This window comes from Eschrichtius robustus, chromosome 15 (assembly GCF_028021215.1).
Source record: "Eschrichtius robustus isolate mEscRob2 chromosome 15, mEscRob2.pri, whole genome shotgun sequence".
NCBI lineage: Eukaryota > Metazoa > Chordata > Mammalia > Artiodactyla > Eschrichtiidae > Eschrichtius > Eschrichtius robustus.
In genome coordinates, this window is record NC_090838.1 from 42,696,814 (window position 1) to 42,718,019 (window position 21,206).

Below are 21,206 nucleotides of genomic sequence, written 5' to 3' on the forward strand. Positions count from 1 at the left end.
AAAACAAAGTACGTAAAAATTGGGAAATAATTTATTTTTATTGCCCAAATCACAGACTGACCCAAAATTTTGCTTAAATTATTTAATTTATGTTTATTTTATATTATAACAAATGAAAGAAGACAAAAACCCAAAAATTTGCCTAACGATTGCTTCATTTGAGATGAGAAATGAGCATTAAGTGATTAACGGCCAATCCAATAGTGATAAATAAATATTAGTTATCTCTGCAGACTATTCTGTTTCCCTGTAAGGTTTTATTTCTTTAAATAGATAATATAATTGTCCTTAATAAATGCAAAAGTAAATATAGTCATGATTTATTATTTTTATCAGACTACCAGAATCAACTGTTGGATAAAGATACCAATGTGAATTCAGAACTTGCTAATCTTTAGAGAAGATTAATATTGATAATACAGTTGTGATAATAATCAAACATTAAAAATAGGTTAGATTAAAGGAAATCAATTTTCAGCAGGTTTAGTCAATGGTTTACAAAATATTTCTAAGAATGGAAATTGGATTGAACTAGCAAAGGTGCTGTTTTTATTCTTATTTTAAGATAATGGTATAACATATTTTTTAAATGCTTTAATTACCTAAGAACTCTATTTTTTTCATGTTTGCATGTATGTGTGGGTGTGGGGGTGTACTTCTGAGACGTTTATGTATCGTAGCTTTTCATGTGTTTTAACTACTAAAACTTATTCATAAATTACCTGAAGTCAGGGGTTGTAAATTAGGAGCAATTTTGCCCTCCTACCAGAGGACACTTGGCAATGTCTAGAGACATTTTTGGTTGTCACAAGTAAGGGGGGGAGCTACTGGTATATGGTGAATAGAGGCAAGGGACTCTGCTAAACATCCTACAATACACAGAACAAGCCCCCAGGACAAAGTATTAACTGGATCAAAATGTCAGTCGTGCCAAGCTTCAAAAACCCTCCCCTAAATCTTTCACTTTGACCCTAATCTCCAGCAAATTCTTAGTTCAAAAAGAAGCACTTTTCTGTGGAACATAGAATGTTGTGTCCTGGTAGCGCCTCTCTTCCTCAGTACCACTGGATGGGTAATGCATTTACACTGGTAAATGTGAATTCAGAATAAAACAAGGGCAAGTCATCATTTCAAGATAAAATGACTAAGATGAAACTTCAATAGCCCTAAGTGTTTTACTGCTTTTTTTTCCTCTGACAATAAACATCATATTTATGCTTACGTTCTGTTTTGCTAGGTGTGAAGATAGAATTCTAATGAACCATCAAATATCATAAAAAAGGAGTGAGAACAAGCACCTAGCTCAAAGGTCCACTGCCTGCTCATATCAGGCCCTCAATTCACTCTGGCAGTCTCTATATAACAAATGAGCTGTAGAGAAATGCTTTTTGCTGGCAGTATACCTGTAACTTAAAATATTTTTCACCAGGAAAAAAAATAAACTACACACACACACACACACACACTCACACACCCAAAACAACAAAACTCCTCTGTCTATTCTGTTGGCTAAAAAGGCAGAACAGACACATTTCAAAGTATGCAAGTATATATTTCACTACTAAATTATTTCAAGCAAATAAATCTAGAGAACAGAAAGTGAAATAAACAGGACTTCAACATATCCAAATGTCAACGAATGATAACTAGTTGAAAGACCAGCCTTTTAATATGCATCAAGACCAGTTATTTGGCTACAAGATATCTATGTACACACTTTCCTTTAAAAAATCCACTTCAAAGTGAAGGATGTGTTGGGAGATATTCTACTTTTTAAACTATTTCCATTTGGCCTTTGGAGGGATGTTAGCCTATTCTTATTAAACTTAAAAGCTTAAAGAAGAAGGTAGAATTTAAATTCTTAAGAATTTAAAGTCTTTGCTTTTCTTTTATTACCAATCTTAAATAAAAATTCACTAGGAGAAAGATGCCAAGACATATATACCTTTCTGGTACATTTGTATAATATTTAGGGAAAATTTCACCAAACAAGTATTTACAGATTTTATATTTTAATTTATTTATATTCAATTATGTTTCAAAAAATTATCTTTACAATTCACTTTATGGCTAACAAATATGGACACAAAATAGCAACAGAAAAAAAATAAATTTGAAAGTTTATTAAATTAACCAAGAATATAGGAAAAAGGGAAAATAAGAATAATGAGATGGAAACATGAGTGAAGTACACACAACGTACAGTCCTAGAGACTTTAGAAATGACCCACATATTTGACTCTTGTTCATTTAATAAAATTTTTAAAAGTTGCTGAAGAATGTGTACATGCAAAAGAGCGACAGAGAGAGACTAAGTCACTATTTTTTGGATTCAGAAAGGGCATTAGATTCAATTACACTAACATTCTATGCATAGTCTCTCTCGTTGTAGCCCTAACTCTTCTACAAGCCACTAGAAGTTTTGGGAATGTTTGCTAAATTTCAATAAATGACTACAAAATACGAGCTTAGTATATTCCATAATCGGCTAAGATATCACAATCTCTAATTTTAGTAACACTCTAGTCTTTGTCTTTTCATTGCCCTACCTAAAAAATAACCCAGTCTTGTTAATAACCCAATAATTCCCTTTACCTTTTCTATGCCATGTCCCTCAGTTAGTGCTTACACCCAGATGACTAACATATACATTACCCCAGTACAGGTCTCTTTTCTCATGTCCAGATCCATGCATTCAACTGCCTATTTGTCACTTATCTTATATGACCACAAGGTACCTCAACACTTATTCTTGATATCTCCTTCTACTTCATTCTATGTATCTGAATATATTGACAGCTTTCTATCTTCACCACCTCCATCCAAGTCCAAGACATTATAATAGGAACTATTGCAACATCTTCCTAACAGGCTGTCAAATAGCCATTCCAAACACCCTCTAATCTGTGAAAACAAATCTGATCATATTAGCTCTTCATAAAACCTTAAATAGTGTCTCTTTGCTATTTTAGAATAAAAACAAAACACTTTAAATGACCTAGAAGACTTGGCTTGTTCTGGAAACAAAATTCAGTCTCATTTCAAACCTCTCTCTCCCTGCTCCCTGTACTAATCCAGCTACAATGGCCTTTCACTTGCATTCTCCCTCCTCTGTCCTACTATAGGACTTTTGAACATGCTATTTTTCTCTACATGGAACATCTTCTGTTCTCTCTTCACCTGGTTCACATCCAATCACCCTTCCAATTCAGTCACAATGCGATTTCTTGGAAAATTTTTCTCAGAGCTTTTGACTAGGCCAAATCTGACCAGGAGAGACTCCTAGAACTCCGTGTTTCTCTCCTTCCTAACTGCTGAAGTGGTTGCAATTTTAGATTTGTTTGTGGAATTACCTCGTGAGTGTCTTTCTCCCTACAAGAATATCAAAGAGGGCAGGAACTATATGTCTGGCTTTGCTCATTACTAGACCCTCAGGTCTTACCGTGGTGCTTGGCACCTACTGCATGCCCAGGAAATATTCATCAAAAAACTAATTAGACATTGCAGTAATACCTTAAATTAAGAATGATAAAAAATTAACTATTTGAGGGGTTGTTCATAATTTCTGAAGCAGTGATACATTGTGGGGAAAGACACATTTTTCTGACAATGGCATGAAAGGCCAGTGCTTAAAAATTATTAAAACCATAATGACTTGAGACCAATAAGAAACTCTCACTTATGGAACTCTTAACTGTACCATTTAGACACGTTATTATTTAAAAAGCTTTATTGGAGTATAATTGCTTTACAATGATGTGTTAGTTTCTGCTATATAACAAAGCGAATCAGCTATATGCATATGTATATACCCATATCCCCTCCCTCTTGCGTCTCCCTCCCACCCTCCTTATCCCACCCTGCTAGGTGGACACAAAGCACCAAGCAGATCTCCCTGTGCTATGCGGCTGCTTCCCACTAGCTATCTATTTTACATTTGGTAGTGTATATATATCCATACCACTCACTCACTTTGTCCCAGCTTACCCTTCCCCCTCCCCGTGTCCTCAAGTCCATTCTCTATGTCGGCGTCTTTATTCCTGTCCTGACCCTAGGTTCTTCAGAACGATTATTATTTTTTTTTAATTCCATATGTATGTGTTACCATATGGTATTTGTTTTTCTCTTTCTGACTTAATTCACTCTGTATGACAGTCTCTAGGTCCATCCACCTCACTACAAAAAATTCAATTTCGTTTCTTTTTATGGCTGAGTAATACCCCATTGTATATATGTGCCACATCTTCTTTATCCATTCATCTGTTGATGGACATTTAGATTGCTTGCCATGTCCTGGCTATTGTAAATAGAACTGCAATGAACATTGTGGTACATGACTCTTTATGAATTATGGTTTTCTCAGGGTATATGCCCAGTAGTGGGATTGCTGAGTCGTATGGTAGTTCTATTTTTAGTTATTTAAGGAAACTCCATACTGTTCTCCATAGTGGCTGTATCAATTTACATTCCCACCAACAGTGCAAGAGGGTTCCCTTTTCTCCACACCCTCTCCAGCATTTATTGTTTGTAGATTTTTTGATGATCGCCATTCTGACCGGTGTGAGGTGATACCTCATTGTAGTTTTGATTTGCATTTCTCTAGTGATTAGTGATCTTGAGTATCCTTTCATGTGTTTGTTGGCAATCTGTGTGTCTTCTTTGGAGAAATGTCTATTTAGGTCTTCTGCCCATTTTTGGATTGGGTTGTTTGTTTTTATGATATTGAGCTGCATGAGCTGCTTGTATATTTTGGAGATTAATCTTTTGTCAGTTGCTTCATTTGCAAATATTTTCTCCCATTCTGAGGGTTGTCTTTTCATCTTGTTTATGGTTTCCTTTGCTGTGCAAAAGCTTTTAAGTTTCATTAGGTCCCATTTGTTTTTATTTTTGTTTTTATTTCCATTTCTCTACGAGGTGGGTCAAAAAGAATCTTGCTGTGATTTATGTCATAGAGTGTTCTGTCTATGTTTTCCTCTAAGAGTTTTATAGTATCTGGCCTTACATTTAGGTCTTTAATCCATTTTGAGTTTATTTTTGTGTATGGTGTTAGGGAATGTTCTAATTTCATTTGTTTACATGTAGCTGCCCAGTTTTCCCAGCACCACTTATTGAAGAGGCTGTCTTTTCTCCATTGTATATTCTTGCCTCCTTTATCAAAGATAAGGTGACCATATGTCCGTGGATTCATCTCTGGGCTTTCTATCCTGTTTCATTGATCTATATTTCTGTTTTTCTGCCAGTATCATACTGTCTTGATTACTGTAGCTTTGTAGTATAGTCTGAAGTCAGGAACCCTGATTCCTCCAGCTCCGTTTTTTTTTCTCAAGATGGCTTTGGCTATTCGGGGTCTTTTGTGTTTCCATACAAATTGTGAAATTTTTTGTTCTAGTTCTGTGGAAAATGCCATTGGTAGTTTGATAGGGATTGCATTGAATCTGTAGATTGCTTTGGGTAGTATAGTCATTTTCACAATGTTGATTCTTCCAATCCAAGAACATGGTATATCTCTCCATCTGTTTGTATCGTATTTAATTTCTTTCATCAGTGTCTTATAGTTTTCTGAGTACAGGTCTTTTGTCTCTTTAGGTAGGTTTATTCCTAAGTATTTTATTCTTTTTGTTGCAATGGTAAATGGGAGTGTTTCCTTAATTCCTCTTTCAGATTTTTCATCATTAGTGTATAGGAATGCAAGAGACTTCTGTGCATTAATCTTGTATCCTGCTAGTTTACCAAATTCATTGATTAGCTCTAGTAGTTTTCCGGTAGCATCTTTAGGATTCGCTATGTATAGTATCATATCATCTGCAAACAGCAACAGTTTAACTTCTTCTTTTCTGATTTGGATTCCTTTTATTTCTTTTTCTTTTCTAATTGCTGTCGTTAAAACTTCCAAAACTATGTTGAATAACAGTGGTGAGAGTGGGCACCCTTGTCTTGTCCCTGATATTAGTGGAAATGGTTTCAGTTTTTCACCATTGAGACCAACGTTGGCTGTGGGTTTGTCATATATGGCCTTTATTATGTTGAGGTAAGTTCCCTCTATGCCTACTTTCTGCAGGGTTTTTATCATAAATGGGTGTTGAATTTTGTCAAAAGCTTTTTCTGCATCTATTGAGACGATCATATGGTTTTTCTCCTTCAATTTGTTAACATGGTTTATCAGATTGATTGAATTGCATATATTGAAGAATCCTTGCATTCCTAGGAAAACCCCACTTGCTCATGGTGTATGATCCTTTTAATGTGCTGCTGGATTCTGTTTGCTGGTATTTTGTCAAGGATTTTTGCATCTATTGCAAAAACAGATATTGGCCTGTAGTTTTCTTTCTTTGTGACATCTTTGTCTGGTTTTGGTATCAGGGTGATGGTGGCCTCGTAGTATGAGTTTGGGAGTGTTCCTCCCTCTGCTATGTTCTGGAAGAGTCTGAGAAGGATAGGTGTTAGCTCTTCTCTAAATATTTGATAGAATTTGACCGTGAGGCCATCTGGTCCTGGGCTTTTGTTTGTTGGAAGATTTTTAAATCACTGTTTCAATTTCAGTGCTTGTGATTGGTCTGTTTATATTTTCTATTTCTTCCTGGTTCAGTCTCAGAAGATTGTGCTTTTCTAAGAATTTGTCCATTTCTTTCAGGTTGTCCATTTTATTGGCATATAGTTGCCTGTAGTAATCTCCCATGATCCTTTGTATTTCTGCAGTGTCAGTTGTTACTTCTCCTTTTTCATTTCTAATTCTATTGATATGAGTCTTCTCCCTTTTTTTCTTGATGAGTCTGGCTAATGGTTTATTTATTCTGTTTATCTTCTCAAAGAACCAGCTTTTAGTTTTATTGATCTTTGCTGTTATTTCATTCATTTCTTTTTCCTTTACTTCTGATTGATCTTTATGATATCTTTCCTTCTGCTAATTTTGGGGGTTTTTTTTGTTCTCCTTTCTGTAATTGCTTTAGGTGTAAGGTTAGGTTGTTTATTTGAGATGTTTCTTGTTTCTTGAGGTAGGATTGTATTGCTCTAAACTTCCCTCTTAGAACTGCTTTTGCTGCATCCCATAGGTTTTGGGTTATCGTGTTTTCATTGTCATTTGTTTCTAGGTATTTTTTGATTTCCTCTTTGATTTCTTCAGTGAGCTCTTGGTTATTTAGTAGTGTACTGTTTAGCCTCCATGTGTTTGTACTTTTTACAGTTTTTTTTCCTGTAATTGATATCTTTCATAGTGTTGTGGCTGGAAAAGATACTTGATATGATTTCAATTTTCTTAAATTTACCAAGGCTTGATTTGTGACCCAAGATATGATCTACCCTGGAGAATGTTCCATGAGCCTTTGAGAAGAAAGCGTATCCTGTTGTTTTTGGATGGAATGTCCTATAAATATCAATTAAGTCCATCTTGTTTAATGTATCATTTAAAGCTTGTGTTCCCTTATTTATTTTCATTTTGGATGACCTGTCCATTGGTGAAAGTGGGGTGTTAAAGTCCCCTACTCTGATTGTGTCATTGTCGATTTCTGCTTTATGGCTGTTAGCATTTGCCTTCTGTGTTGAGGTGCTCCTATGTTGGGTGCATTAATTTTTACAATTGTTATATCTTCTTCTTGGATTGATCCCTTGATCATTATGTAGTGTCCTTCTTTTAGACACGTTATTTTATTTAATTATCTCAATTGCTCTATGAGACCGATGGTATTGTTCCGATTTTAAATACGAGAAAATTTTAAAAGGTTAAGTAACTTGCCTAGGGTCTAATAAAATGTAAATGGTAGAGCTGGGATTTGAACCCAGGTTGCATTTATTCTAAAGTCCATGACTTTAAATTGTCTGCTTATGTAAACTTAGTAACATTTAATTCAGATTACTGTTTATTTTCATAAATAGTCATGAACCCCTTTTTATAATGTTAATAACTCTCACCTATTTTATAATTTTGGAGGATCGCCCTCTATGGAATAGCCTTGTTCTATCTTCCATGTCAATATACAAGGGTAATACTTTCTTATTTTTGGGTTTTGTTTTTTTTTTTTTTTGGTCACACTATTGACTATAAGATGTAGTTATTCAATGAAAGTCAGTTCTAAAATGGTCAAAAGATTTCCTTATAGAAAAGCCTGTTGACAATAGCCCAATGACATTATAACAAGGATCCCATGTGGAAGGTAGTCTTTCTCAAAAAGATCTTAAAAAATAAAAAATCAAGAGTACAAGAATTTTATAAGGAAACACTAAGGAATATCAAAATATCAGAGTCACAAGGGTTATTAAGGAAGGTTTTGGGAGGCAAATTTTCTCCAAGCATGCAAATTCTAAAAGGAAGGGGCATGGGTGAACCGTACCTGAAGATAGACATTATAATTAGCTTGGAAACCGTGGGTGCTGGAAAACATTTATTACAGAATTACTTTTTACACTAAATACTATTTCTGAGGACCACTTCTGGCTTGAAATGGCACAGATGAAAAAACACAAAATAGAGCTGCATTTGGCTTGCAGAATATCAACCAGAGAGTAAGCATGACCTTTCCAAGAACAGTGTTTTAGATCATGTCCACTTTAAAAAGGTGAATAAATCTTGCTTAATTCAGTGAAATTGCTGGCTTTAGGAAGAACCTATTTGGGGCCAAATTTTTTAAAAATTCAATATTGGTTATGCACTGGGCAAATTTTCATATTAATGGTATCACATCTCTACAGTGACTCTGACCCATTTGCCACTGACCTCCATAGGTTGATGGAATTAGGAGTTTTGTGTGTATTACAAATTTAAAAAAGCAATTCTCTGGTTCAAATGTCAGCTCTCTGCCTGCCTTTAAACAATATGTAGCCGTTTAACATCTAATCTATTCAGAATTGAAAGAATATCACACAAAATGCTCTACTTTCCATGTACAATAAAGGTATAGAAACTTCAGATTTCTAAGCAATAATAGAAAAGTATGGCAATACTCTCAGCCATTAGAGTATACAGAGAAGGCAGAATTTCTTTTGTGGAAACTGGCAGATATTGGCAACTCTTCTGAAATCTCACAGAATTTTTTTTTTTATTATTGTCAATCTGATAAAAGCTTTAAATTTGGGGAGGGAAAAAGGAAATGTCTCAATAATCAAGTATTAAACATAACTCACTAAAGGAAGGCCCTAAAGCTCTCAGATATATTAAATAAGGAGCATGTTTATACCTGGAACTAATAACAAAATCTAATTAAAACTTGAAACAAAAGCTTCACAACCATTATGGGGGAAGACAAGCAGGGCCCCCGAGGTTAAAGGGTGGCATCCTGACTGCATATCAGGCAACTAGATGTATAGTGAGAAGAGGGCATGGGGAGGGCGGTGGTTAGAACTGCCTCAGATAACCAGGTCTGTCTTGGTCACCAGGCTTCAGTGTCTTTATCTTTAGAAGAGTTGGTTTGAATCAGTGCTAAGACTTGATTTAGATTTAAAATACTAGATTAAATTTTAGATTTAAGATTCCTAACTGTCTGTAGAATACTACCTGCAAAGGAAGCTAGACCTGGACTCTGAATTTCTGAGTTCTAATTCATGACAAGCATTCATATTTCCTATAACACTGCATGTTGTAAATCTGTGGATGGCAAAAATTCTTACAAATGCTTGCTATTAAAGATTTTCTGGTAGCACAGTAGAAATAGACCAAGGACATTAGGTTCACGGAAGATATTTTATCAAGGAGACTTTCTTGTATAATTAAAAAGTACAAGTTAGTATTGTTCTCAAGATACCCTTGTTGGGGCTGAAAACACAGTGTATTAGTCACAAAGTGCAACAAAGCTTTAGTGTCTCCAAATGCTTTCTTTGTACCCCACTTGCTTAAAAATCTTCAGTTGAACCATATGAAATTTCTGATATTCATCTCTTTTGACCTAAACAAACCAGTAATTCTATATGGTGTAACCTGTACTAATTTGTACATATGTTTGTATATATACATATATATATATATGTATATATACACACGTGTGTGTGTATGTGTGTGTGTGTGCATAACACTAATTAAAATGTTAGATAAATTCAATAATCAATATGGTTACCTATATTATTCAGAAACCTTACTAAATGAAGTAAGCTTTTATGGGCTACTCTAGTTCATTGGTCTTTCCCTATTCCATAAGAAAAGTTTTAATCAATGTTTATTTATATGATCATTTTTGTAAATACACACAGCAGGAGGGAATTTTAACATCTTCATTATTTAACAGTGAAATATCAGAAGTTAAGTGAGTTTCTTGTTTAATGGGCTATGATTTGAAAAGGGGGCTAAAGTATTCTCGGGCTTAAAAACTTGTTAGTACATTCACAGGGAAATATGTGGGGTGATTCAGGCTTGTGTCTTTTATTGTCTTTGAGACATAGTAGAATTTGGTTAGTTTTACTGTTACTTCAAATACTGAAAAATTGTCAGTGATTCTAAAAGTCAAATGGCAATGCAAGCATAGTTGTCAGTATAGGATGATTTCTCCAAGCCCCTCAGCATTTACCATATCACTTTTTATCTGTACATATGATTCATGAAGCTGTGTATATTTCTCAGTCAAGGTTTTGGAATTTTGCTTATTTATTTGTGTTTACCTCTAAGTAGCTCTTAAAACTGTACCCTTTCCTTTTTCTACCTATTTTCCTGCTCTACTTTTGTTAGGCATTCAAGTGATCAGTGCTTCTAGGAAAACTTAACTTTGCCTAGCTCTGGGGGCAAGAGTCTTGATTAGCCTAGAGATTCTTGGTAATTCTCTTCTAATGCCTGTGACTGGTTTAGGAAAGAGTCAATGAGACCGGAGGGAAAATGCTTAGGAACTTGTGGGAAAGGCACACACACACACACACACACACACACACACACACACACACAGTCCTAGTCTATTTTAGGATGTAGTTATATGAGCATATATGAAGCATGTACGAGCATATGTAAAGCTACTGCACTCATCTTGTAATCACAACTAGACAAACATAAGGACGAAAGCCAATCAATATGCTGAAGATGGCAGAGAGATAATGGCCAGGGTCAAGAGAATCTAGAGATGTCAAACTGTCTGACTTCTGGATTTCTGGTTATGTGACATAATAAATTTGTGATTGTTTTCCTTGAAGAGGAAGTATTCTGACACAGATAAAAACTAAGTCTTAACATTTTCCTGCCAATCTTATTTTTCAAGACTCTAGTAAAGAGCAGTATATTGCAGAGGGCACAGTAAGCATTCAGGAAATTGTCTCTGAGTACATAAATGGGAACAAACTGCACATTTTTTAAGGCTATCTCAATATGATGAAGCCAAACCATTACTAAATCAGCACACTTCCAAAGAAATTATATAGGCAGAGTATCAACCTAATGAAAATGACAGATATTCTTTGTGTTTGACTATGTGACTGTATCTGTTTATATTTATATAAAACAGTCAATAAGATGGTTAATACTGAATTTTTGAAAAGAGTTTTCCCTCAGTATTTCTTTCCTAGCATAAGTAAAGTAGGCTATAAATTTCCTCACTTTTTATGCCTATTTCAATACTTAGTGTAGGAGGCTCAGATGAGTGAGGGAGAAAGAAGAGGAGGAAAATGGAATAAAAGTTCATTTTGGAATCAAAAACTGATTAGTAAGAAGAATAATTTTAAGCAATTCACTTTTGAAGAAACTGTCATAATCGATAACTTCCCACAGCTTGGTTCATGAACCCTATTTTTAGTTGAACTAGTAACATAGGAAACAATTAGACATCATCATCAACGTTTTCATGCATTAATGCCAGCACAAATTAACTCCTACCACTAAAAATACTCCTTCTCTCTGTCACAATCTGTGAAGGGTATGACTTACTGCACTTAGGGCATAATTGTATCTCCTGCCTACACAAAACTGACACATAAAAATCAATATTAATTAAAAAAGATCAAAACTATCCTCATTATCTTATTTAGCTGTCTCTCCAAAACCAGGTTACCATTTATGACAGAAACACACCGCAGTCTGGACTTAACCAATTCTGCTGCCAAATAATAAATGTTCATTTATTGGTTGTGTCCAAGTAACTGTTTCCCTACGAACAGAGTTATTTATAGTGCAACCTCGAAAAAGGACCTGGTGTCTGACTATAAAGTTCATCTTGACTAAGATACTGCCATACTTAAAAATTTATTTTCTGTTCAACACATCTGTATTCTCTATTCTCCTCCCCACTTCTCCCCACAAACACTTCTAATATGAGAAAAAAATAAAAATGTATCTCAGAATTCCAGAATCATTGTGCCCTATAGAAAGTATAAAAGGCACATATTTTACATCTTCTATTTTATCTTAAAAATTCACATATTTTTAATTTCATTATGTTATTGCATTTATTTTAATGTAAAAGTAATGACACACTATGTTTACCTGGCGGCTTTGCAAATGTGTGCCTCAGTTTGTGAAGCCTCAGGATACCTCTTTTTCTTGCCACTCTGTCTCCATTTTCTCCATGCTATCTGTCTTTCCTCAGGGCACTCTCAATGAAGAGAGTGGTAACAATCCCAGAAAATGTTACCAGCACTGAGATTAGTTACTCTGCAACCCTCACCCTAATCATGTCAAACACACTGACCATCAGGAACAGGAAACACAGGGTTGGAGTCTCCTCTGTCCTTTCCTGGTTCTGGTCCCAGTTATGCCTTGAGGCCACCTCTGAGACCTGGGACCCTAAGTGATGTGAGATATTTTATCAACATCAAAACTCATTCAAATGACTTTAGTTTTAACAAGTTGGTGTTTGCATGCAAATAAATATCACAACTAACTATAAACCACCCACAAACAAAAAGCCAAAGGGAGAGAGAAAGAGAAGAAATATAAGTGATCTATAAAGACGATCCATCATCTTTAATTTTAGGTAATTTTATCACTTATCTGGTCCCATTTTAAAAATTTTTGCCCAGAGTATAGGAAAATGAAGTATAATTAACCTCCTTTTGCTAAATGTTCCAGAAGGAAAGAAATCTAAGTTTGAGATTTAAAATATATGTGTATATATTATAATATGTAATATATTTTTGTCCTCAAGTTGTCACTCACACATAAGAGTACATGGGCTTTGCAAGTCTGAGTAGTTTGGTTTGGGTTAGAAACCTAAGTCTATGTAATCATGGGCAAATTACTTAATCTCCAATTCTCAGTGCTCTAACCTATAAAAGGGCATAATAATAGTACTTGTCTAATATGTCCCTTGAGAAGATTAAATAAGTGCTTAATAAATGGCAATTGCTACTATTAGTAAATAATAACATTGGCAGAGTCTTAGACTCATAGTCATGCAGACAACAATTTCAGGAAATATTCTCCAAAACATTACTTATTTCCACCTTTTTACTCAAGGTGAGAAAATTTAATTTTCTGAGGTCAGTAGACAGACCCAAGGTCCTTCCAATAAGCTGTTGGCCTAAACTGGACAAGTGGCGAGGTCTTGTTCAAGGTCACTAGAGTCTGCTGTAGCGCATTTCAAAATGTAGCAGGAAAAAAAAGGGATATGGGACAATGGTGATTTCCAAAGTAATATCGATTTTTCCATTATAGAAAGACATGGCATAGACAGTTCGAACACTTAAGTACCCTTGAAAAGGGTGTGTTTTGTCTTCTATGACAGAACTTTTTTTTGTTTTTATTTTTGCATTAGTGAGGTGATTTGCTATTTGAACTTGAGTTTAGGTCAGTCTCTACCTCATGCTATTGTTGCTATTTATACACTTTAAATATAAATGCCTTGGTTTCCTTCCAGGAACTAGTGAGCTATGTGCTTGAGGTCACTGAAATTTAAAAATGTGCATACTCTATGAACAGAATTAATAAGGAGTTGCTAATGGAAGGCAAACTGAATCTAGGGAACTGGTCAGCATTTTTTGTCAGAAAATATTTCAAATGAGATACTTTCTTGGTCTGGTAGTTTATGTTAGCTGAGAAATGGGAAAGAAAAGTTGGGGGAATGTTTGAAGAAAGAGGGGAGCATGTAATGAGCATTAAATACATAGCAGACTTAATGCTAAGTACTTTCCACATCAATTGTTTTTTCCAGAAACCCAATGAAAAAAGGCAATTTGCAGATGAAAAAAGAAAAAAAAAATTGCATATCAGTTAATTCGACAAATAACAAAGACATATTTAAAAAATGAACCCTGTCTGATTCAACTCTCACATGATCTTTAAAAAGCTCACTACAGTTCCATCTTTTGTATCTTTTGTCTTTATTGATAAGGAAACCCTAAAATTCCCTTTGGTGTTAAATACGAATCTACCTAGGACAAGAGTGAGAAATAACTATTTTATACTGAATTTTATTCAATAGCAAAGAATTTAATAGCAAATTTTCAGAGAATTACACCTCTGTGAGACAATGTGGATAAATGGAAAAAAACAAATAATTTTCTCCCCCTCACAGAATCACCATATACTCACTAGTCTTGGACCTAATTTTAGCTCAAGATTGCCCTGAAATCAGAATCAACACAAAACTGGAGTCTTTATAGACCCATAACTATGAGGGGTTGGAATTCTCACCCACACTGAGCCTTTTCTTCCACATGTTATTTCTGTTTTCACATCTTTTGAGAACATTTATGTACAATATCAGTCAAGACCTGAGCCACACAATTTAAAAAGTAGTACTTACAAGCTATGTCTTTATAGTCAGAAGACTATGTAATAGCAACAAAATTATTTTTTTATGAAAAGAGAATAATATAAATGCTATCATAGTTAGTTTCCAGTGTTTTGATTAAAACAGAATAACATTTTAATAATGAATCTAGGAGGGTAGTATTTATAAGAACAGGAAATCTCCCATCTGGAAAGAAAACAGTATAAAGAGCATGTAAGAGGAGAAGGGGCCTTGGAGAGCTTTCTCACAGGTGCTCGTCTCCCCAAATAGGACTAACTGGTATGTTATATCAGGAAATATTTTATTTACAGTAACAGTAATAACAACCATAATAATAATAATACTAGAAGACAACATTATTAATAATCACAGCTATTATTTCTTCAGAATCTATTAAAGCTAAAGCACTATGCTTAGCACTTTCTAAACATTCCTATTGACCGTTGTAAACCTGTTCTCCCCACTTTTATAGGTGAACAAATTGAGGTCCAGATTAGTTAAATGACTTCCCTAGAGCAAAATCTAAGTAGAGAGGTGTTACCTCTTTAATTAATTGCCTTTCACAGAGCTTTAGATTATGAATCCATATTCATAATGGTATGATTATAGTTATGAAACTGAAAAAATGCTGTTCTTTTCTTGTAAAATAAATACATGCTTAGCATAGAATGTTAAAGACAGCATGGCATAGTGCAGGACAAAATTAATTTGCTATCAAAATTATTGCAATAAAAGCATACAAAGGAGTTTTTCTCAAATCAAAGGGTTTTAAATAAATCATAATTTTCTGACTGAATCATTTGACATTTCTCTATTCACTGCTTTTTGCATCACATCCTGTCCTCTCAATGAAAGCCATCTATCTATGAGCAGGCACTCCTCACTTTAGTATCTGGCTGGAAGGCAGGCAGCATCATGGTTACTTAGACAGGCTTCAGAATCCAACCAGCATGATGGCATCCTAGCTCCATCACTTGCAATCTCTGCAACTTTGGGCAAGATGCTTAATCCCTTTAAATCGCTGTTGATTTTATGTTAATCACTCATCCATAAAATGAAGTTGATAGTGGTATCTACATGAAACTGTTATTGCTAGGATTAAATGAGATAATGCAAGTGAAGGGCCAGCACAGTATGTGGTCCATGGTAAGCACCCAGTAAAAATCATAGATATTTTTACATTTATAGCTGCCCTTCTGGGAGTCGAAAAGAACTGCCTTAACTTTTTCCTCTACAGATGCCATTGCTACTGAATGCCTTCCATTCCTTTCATTTCCTTTCCTTCATTTTTGTCTTTCCATTAAGGAATTCAAACCTAACTTGAACATGGCCTTCCTCTCTCTGTCTTGGCATAGCCCATCGTGTCTTGATTCACCAAAAGGTTAACAGATGGTGGTGGGAAATATGATGATAATTAAGAAACACCCACCAGGCAAGAATACAGGATCCTCTCCTCTCACTGCCAATGGGACCCTCTAGCTCAGCCTCCTCCCTGCTCAGATCACGAGAGTAACCAGCAGTGACTGGAACCTAAAGGAGTCCCATTCAATTTCCGACCACATCATGTTTTCTCGGCATCCAAAGTTATAATTAGACTTTGCTATAGATATATTGATATGCCAGGTGACAACGTTCTAACAATGGCTGTTGTACAATACTATCTGCCTCAGGGACATTAAGGGTTAAGGAGACTTCCGTGAGCTCATTGTATCAATGAACAAATGATGTCTGAGTTTCAAGCAACTAGTTCACAAAGGCACTTTTGAAACAGTCCACTCAGAGACTGGGGGCTGACTTTCCTTTTTTGTTGTTGTTGACTGGGGCCTCCCTGGCCACTAGAGGGTTGCTTATGCATCATCTGCCTCATCAGAGGCTCTTAAAGCTCAGTTCTGAAATAACTACATTTCAAGGGCAGGACCATATTCTCCTCCACTCCTACAGTATCTGCAGAGAGAGTGTCCAGAAATGAGAAAGACCATTTCAAGAGCTGATCAATATCCTGTTCAGGAAGATAGATGAAGGCAGTGGGTTGAAAGCAGAATTTAAAAAAAAGGGAGGGGGATATGGGGAACAGCTGAATCCTCCAGTTAGCTTCCTTAACCCATTCAGGGTGACTGGAGAATGCTCACGCTTCTGTTCAAAGCAAGGAGAGCGAATTCCAGGAAGTGTATTAAAGTATACAAATGAACCCCACCCACAGACTTCTCTCACATGCTCTGTGTTCAGAGTAGATTATTAGATTAAGCAAGACAGAGGCTGGCACTAGAGGGTATACAATAGGTCATCTAGGTTGCACAGGGATCAGAAAAAGATGACCACAACTCAGAAGTGAGTTTGTACTCAGGTCCTTGACCTCTAGCTTTGTCTTTCTGAAGAATTTCTTTCCTGGCATTTAGAGTTTACTTCGTATATTCTCGGCAGTTGGGATAGGAGTCGGGAGAATCAGGCAAATGGGAGGACAGGAAGGGAGCCAAGAATGTTCACATTTGGGGGGATGTTCCTCCAATTCCTACAGATTTCTTTGTGGATGTATGATGGAAACAGATGTTTCCCTTTTTGTTTATTTTTTCTTGTTTTTGGCACATCATAGATAATCAATTATGTCTGCTGGATTTTTGAGGGTTCCACCCCCTTCCTTGGTCCTCTTTCAAGTCTATTTCATCTCTTCCCAAGACAATCTAGATGGTGGAATTCCAAGTATGATTCCGACTTCAAAGCCAGTGAGACCACACCTAATACATCTGGTCTTCTCATTCTAACAGACTTCAATAACTCTTCTTGAGGCAGGTCAAGATTTTATTTTCTTTGGTAATTTTCTCTACTTCATCAGTCATGAATAAGCTTTTCCACATGGGTAATAGTAACAGTAATAATACCAATGCTTCTATGTGCTAAACTACTAATCCCTTTACACATATTCTTTCATTTAATCCTATGAACAACCCTATCAGGTAGACAAATCACCAGCACCATTTTACAGAAGAGAAAACTGAAGCACACGGCAGTTGAGGAATTTTCCTACGGCTCACAGCCAGGAGAAGGTGCATATGGGTTATGAGCCCAAAGAGTCTGTCTCCTCCGTATCGTTCACAGTATCCTGGCTTCTGCTGGGCACCATTCCCTCTGCTATGACCACAAGCAACCTCCTATTTTGAACTGCACCTATTATGTACCATACATGATAGTAAAGATTTCACAAGCATTATTTCACTTCATTTCAAAAACAATATCATCAGCTAGGCATTGCCCTTACTGACAGATGAAGAAACAGAGGCTTGGTAGGGGTTGGTGGGTTGTCAGAGGTCACACAACTAGTAAGTTACACAAGCAAGACTAGAATCCATGTTTCTCTAACTCCAAAGGCTATACTTTCACTCAGCATCGCATCCTGGCCCTACAAAAAAGACTCTACCCAACTATTCCTGGACACACCACAGGCCTCCTTTGACACAGTGTGCAGCATCGATAAGGTTAAACGACAAGTGTGATTATGAATTATTGTATTGCTAATATCTCTATGAATAAAATGTCTATTTGATTTTCATTTAACTCCAAAAGAATCTGATTACCAAATAACCATTGAAGAATTATTGCCAATTATGTTCTGTAATTATGGCTCCTGTTAATGACATTAGTGTGCAGCCTTTCATATTTAGTCTTATTAATTAATCCCCGTAAGCCCAGAAAGTTATAATCCATACAACAAAGGCACCATGGTAAATTACAAATAATTCCCAAATCCTTCAAACAGTTTTCAAGGCTCCTTCAGTTTCCTTGGTTAGGACACATTTAGTGTGGGAGCTGGAAGAGTCTGTAGTAATTGAAAGCTCCTCATCTGGAATCACCTATTTCAGTAATATGCCTAATTAGGCAAATGCTTAAAATTGGAGTCCCATCTGCCACCAACAAGTGTAAATTCCTATAGGGCAATAAAAATAATTAACTGGTTGAGTCAAGAGACCTCCAAATCAGATATACGACATTTTGATTCTCTGAGCAATATATTGCTTCAGATAACACCTATTGTCAGTGAGTGTCTGGTTTCAGTTTTGCAGAAGTTGAATGCAGCAAGTATGTCTAATACTGAAAGCCCCACCAAGAAAACTTCCTGATGGCTCAATCTCACAGATAGACAAGATAAACAGGCATACTGACAGTGATGCTTTATGAAAAACTGGTCTCTGAATTTTATGTTTTTCAAAATCTCCCAATCCAATCTCAGATTTTCCTCATATTTTATCAAACATATGTTGATATACATTAGATTTCTAAAATGGTTATATTTATCTATTTTACCGAGACAGCTACAGCTATAGTTGTCCAGAGATGCTACAAGCTGTCTCAGAAGTAGTCCATTGCAAGAAGATGTGGCATGACAATCCATCCTGCATCATTGAAAACTAGACTAGTTGGTTTCCGAAGCCCTGATCTATGTTAGTCTAGAAGTCAAGGAATCCTGTTCTTTTTGCCAGAAAGGAAAAGGGTCAGAACTCGATTCCCGTTGGCATCCCATGCCCTTCGCTGATTCCATTCTTGTTCTGGATGATTTCCCAGGAGATAGTACATAACCCTCAGCAGGTGTCTGGCCTCAGAAACAATTTGGGAGGAGGAAACAGAGGCTCAGAATAAATAAAAGATCTATCAAAGCATCATTGCATCAAATATAACAGAGAACATGGTTATCTTTAAAGGATTCAAAAAGAGGAATAAAATGATAATTTTAGACTGAATATAAATTGGTTCCTTCAGATAAATAATTGTTAGTGGAGAAAGCAATCTAACTGGCAATTTAGAAGAATTAGTTTGTAAAATTATAATATTTAAGATCTGGAAATAACCTTAAAGGTCATCTGAAGCCAACTTTCCATTTTACAAATAAGGGAGCTGAGATTCAAAAAGGGTAAGAAACTTGTCCAAGGTTACCCAGTAAATCAGTGGTTGAAATAGCACTGGAACAGAGACACCTTAATCACACCATCTGCCACCACTCTCAAACTAAATGACTAGTTCAATTTTAAAAGTTTATAAGAAGGAATGATAATAGGTACAATCTTAGATTTATGGTTTTAAAATGAAAGAGTCCATCCTAATATCACTGACAGTCATTGTTAACATGGATCCTCCATCTTGTCAATATGCAGAATTAAGATTTGAGTAGACATTGGGAGTGTGACCTATACTGCCATATGTTAGGACCGGAGATCTTACCAGATACTGCAGTTCATATTCTACCGTCAGCAAGTTTTATACAAATTAAAGTAATGATAATAATAATAATGATGACGATGATGATGATGATAGATGATAATGACAGAAGCCTATACTGTTTTAAGGCCAAATTTCATACATAGCATTCAGAGTCCTTAACTGACCAGCCATCATTTTTTAATTTATTTTTTTTGGTGGTTTCCCTAGAGTTTTAATTTTTTGATTTCAATTATTTACCATTAGTTAAAAATTATAAAATTTCACTTAAAACCTGGGTGCTCTTTTCTTATACGCAGCTCACTAGATGTTGAAAAACAGAACAAAAAGGGGAAAGGGAAGGGAAGGAAAGGAAAACCAAAACATTCCTTTCCTGTTTGGCTGAGCAGTATTTGAGTTCCTGACTCTGCTTTAATGTTTCCTTATTCTAGCATCACCATCAAAATTCCTACACAAGTGGTTCTTCTAACCACCACCAAAGTACCTATACAAGTACTAATTAGCTAGCCTAAGTGAATGTAGATTTCCTTGAAATTAAAAGCAGTTTTCAGAGCCATGGAGAGTGACTTCCATCTGCATTACTGCAGGGGTCACAAGGGCAAGTTCGGCTTCGAACTCCTGGAGTCTGAGTTCTGACCCAATGGGATCGAGATGTGCCAATAACAACAATTACAAAACTGTTATGATCAGAAAAGAGGTTTATGTACATAAAAGCGTGATGGAGGAACTGAAGAGAATAATCGATGACACTGAAATTCCCAAAGAGGATAATGCTTTGTGGCCTCCTCCTGACTAAGGGCGCCGGCAGGAGCTTGAAATCATCATTGGAGATGAACACATTTCCTTCATGATATCAAAAATTGATTCCCTTATTGATGTCAATCATTCCAAGGATCCAGAAGGCTTACGAGTATTTTATTATCTTCTCCAGGACCTGAAGTGTTTGGTCTTTGGTCTTACTGAATTACACTTCAACATTAAGCCAATCTAGATTGAATATTGGTGTGGACACAAGGAGTGTGGGAGGAGCTGCTTTTAATCACCATTATCAGGACATTTTTGTGTATAATATTTTTTATAAACTATAAATGATTGTCTTTAATAAATAAGTAACATAACCAAAAAAAAGCAGTTTTCACACTTCTAACTTCAAAGGGAATAAGAAGTAAATCTTCAGAATGTCATACTCAATAACTATGCTTCTTAAAGCAAAATATATAGAATGCATCATCGAGGACACAGATTCCCTCATGAATAATGCTTATGGGATTGGCCCTTTCTTTGTTATATTTACTCTTTCTTGCTACCCAATAAGAACACACTTTGAGAAAATAAGACAAAAGAAGACATTCTGATTTAAGAAGAAAGTGAAGG

General features: G+C 35.7%; 1 protein-coding gene and 1 pseudogene across 17 annotated transcripts in view; one reads left to right on the forward strand and one right to left on the reverse strand.

Annotated features, from left to right (window-relative positions):
- Positions 1 to 21,206, reverse strand: part of NRXN1 (neurexin 1) — a 1,110,559-nt gene that overhangs the window by 800,962 nt on the left and 288,391 nt on the right. The gene's annotated exons all lie outside the window — the stretch shown is intronic.
- On the forward strand, positions 20,388 to 20,823 carry LOC137777245 (protein mago nashi homolog pseudogene; annotated as a pseudogene).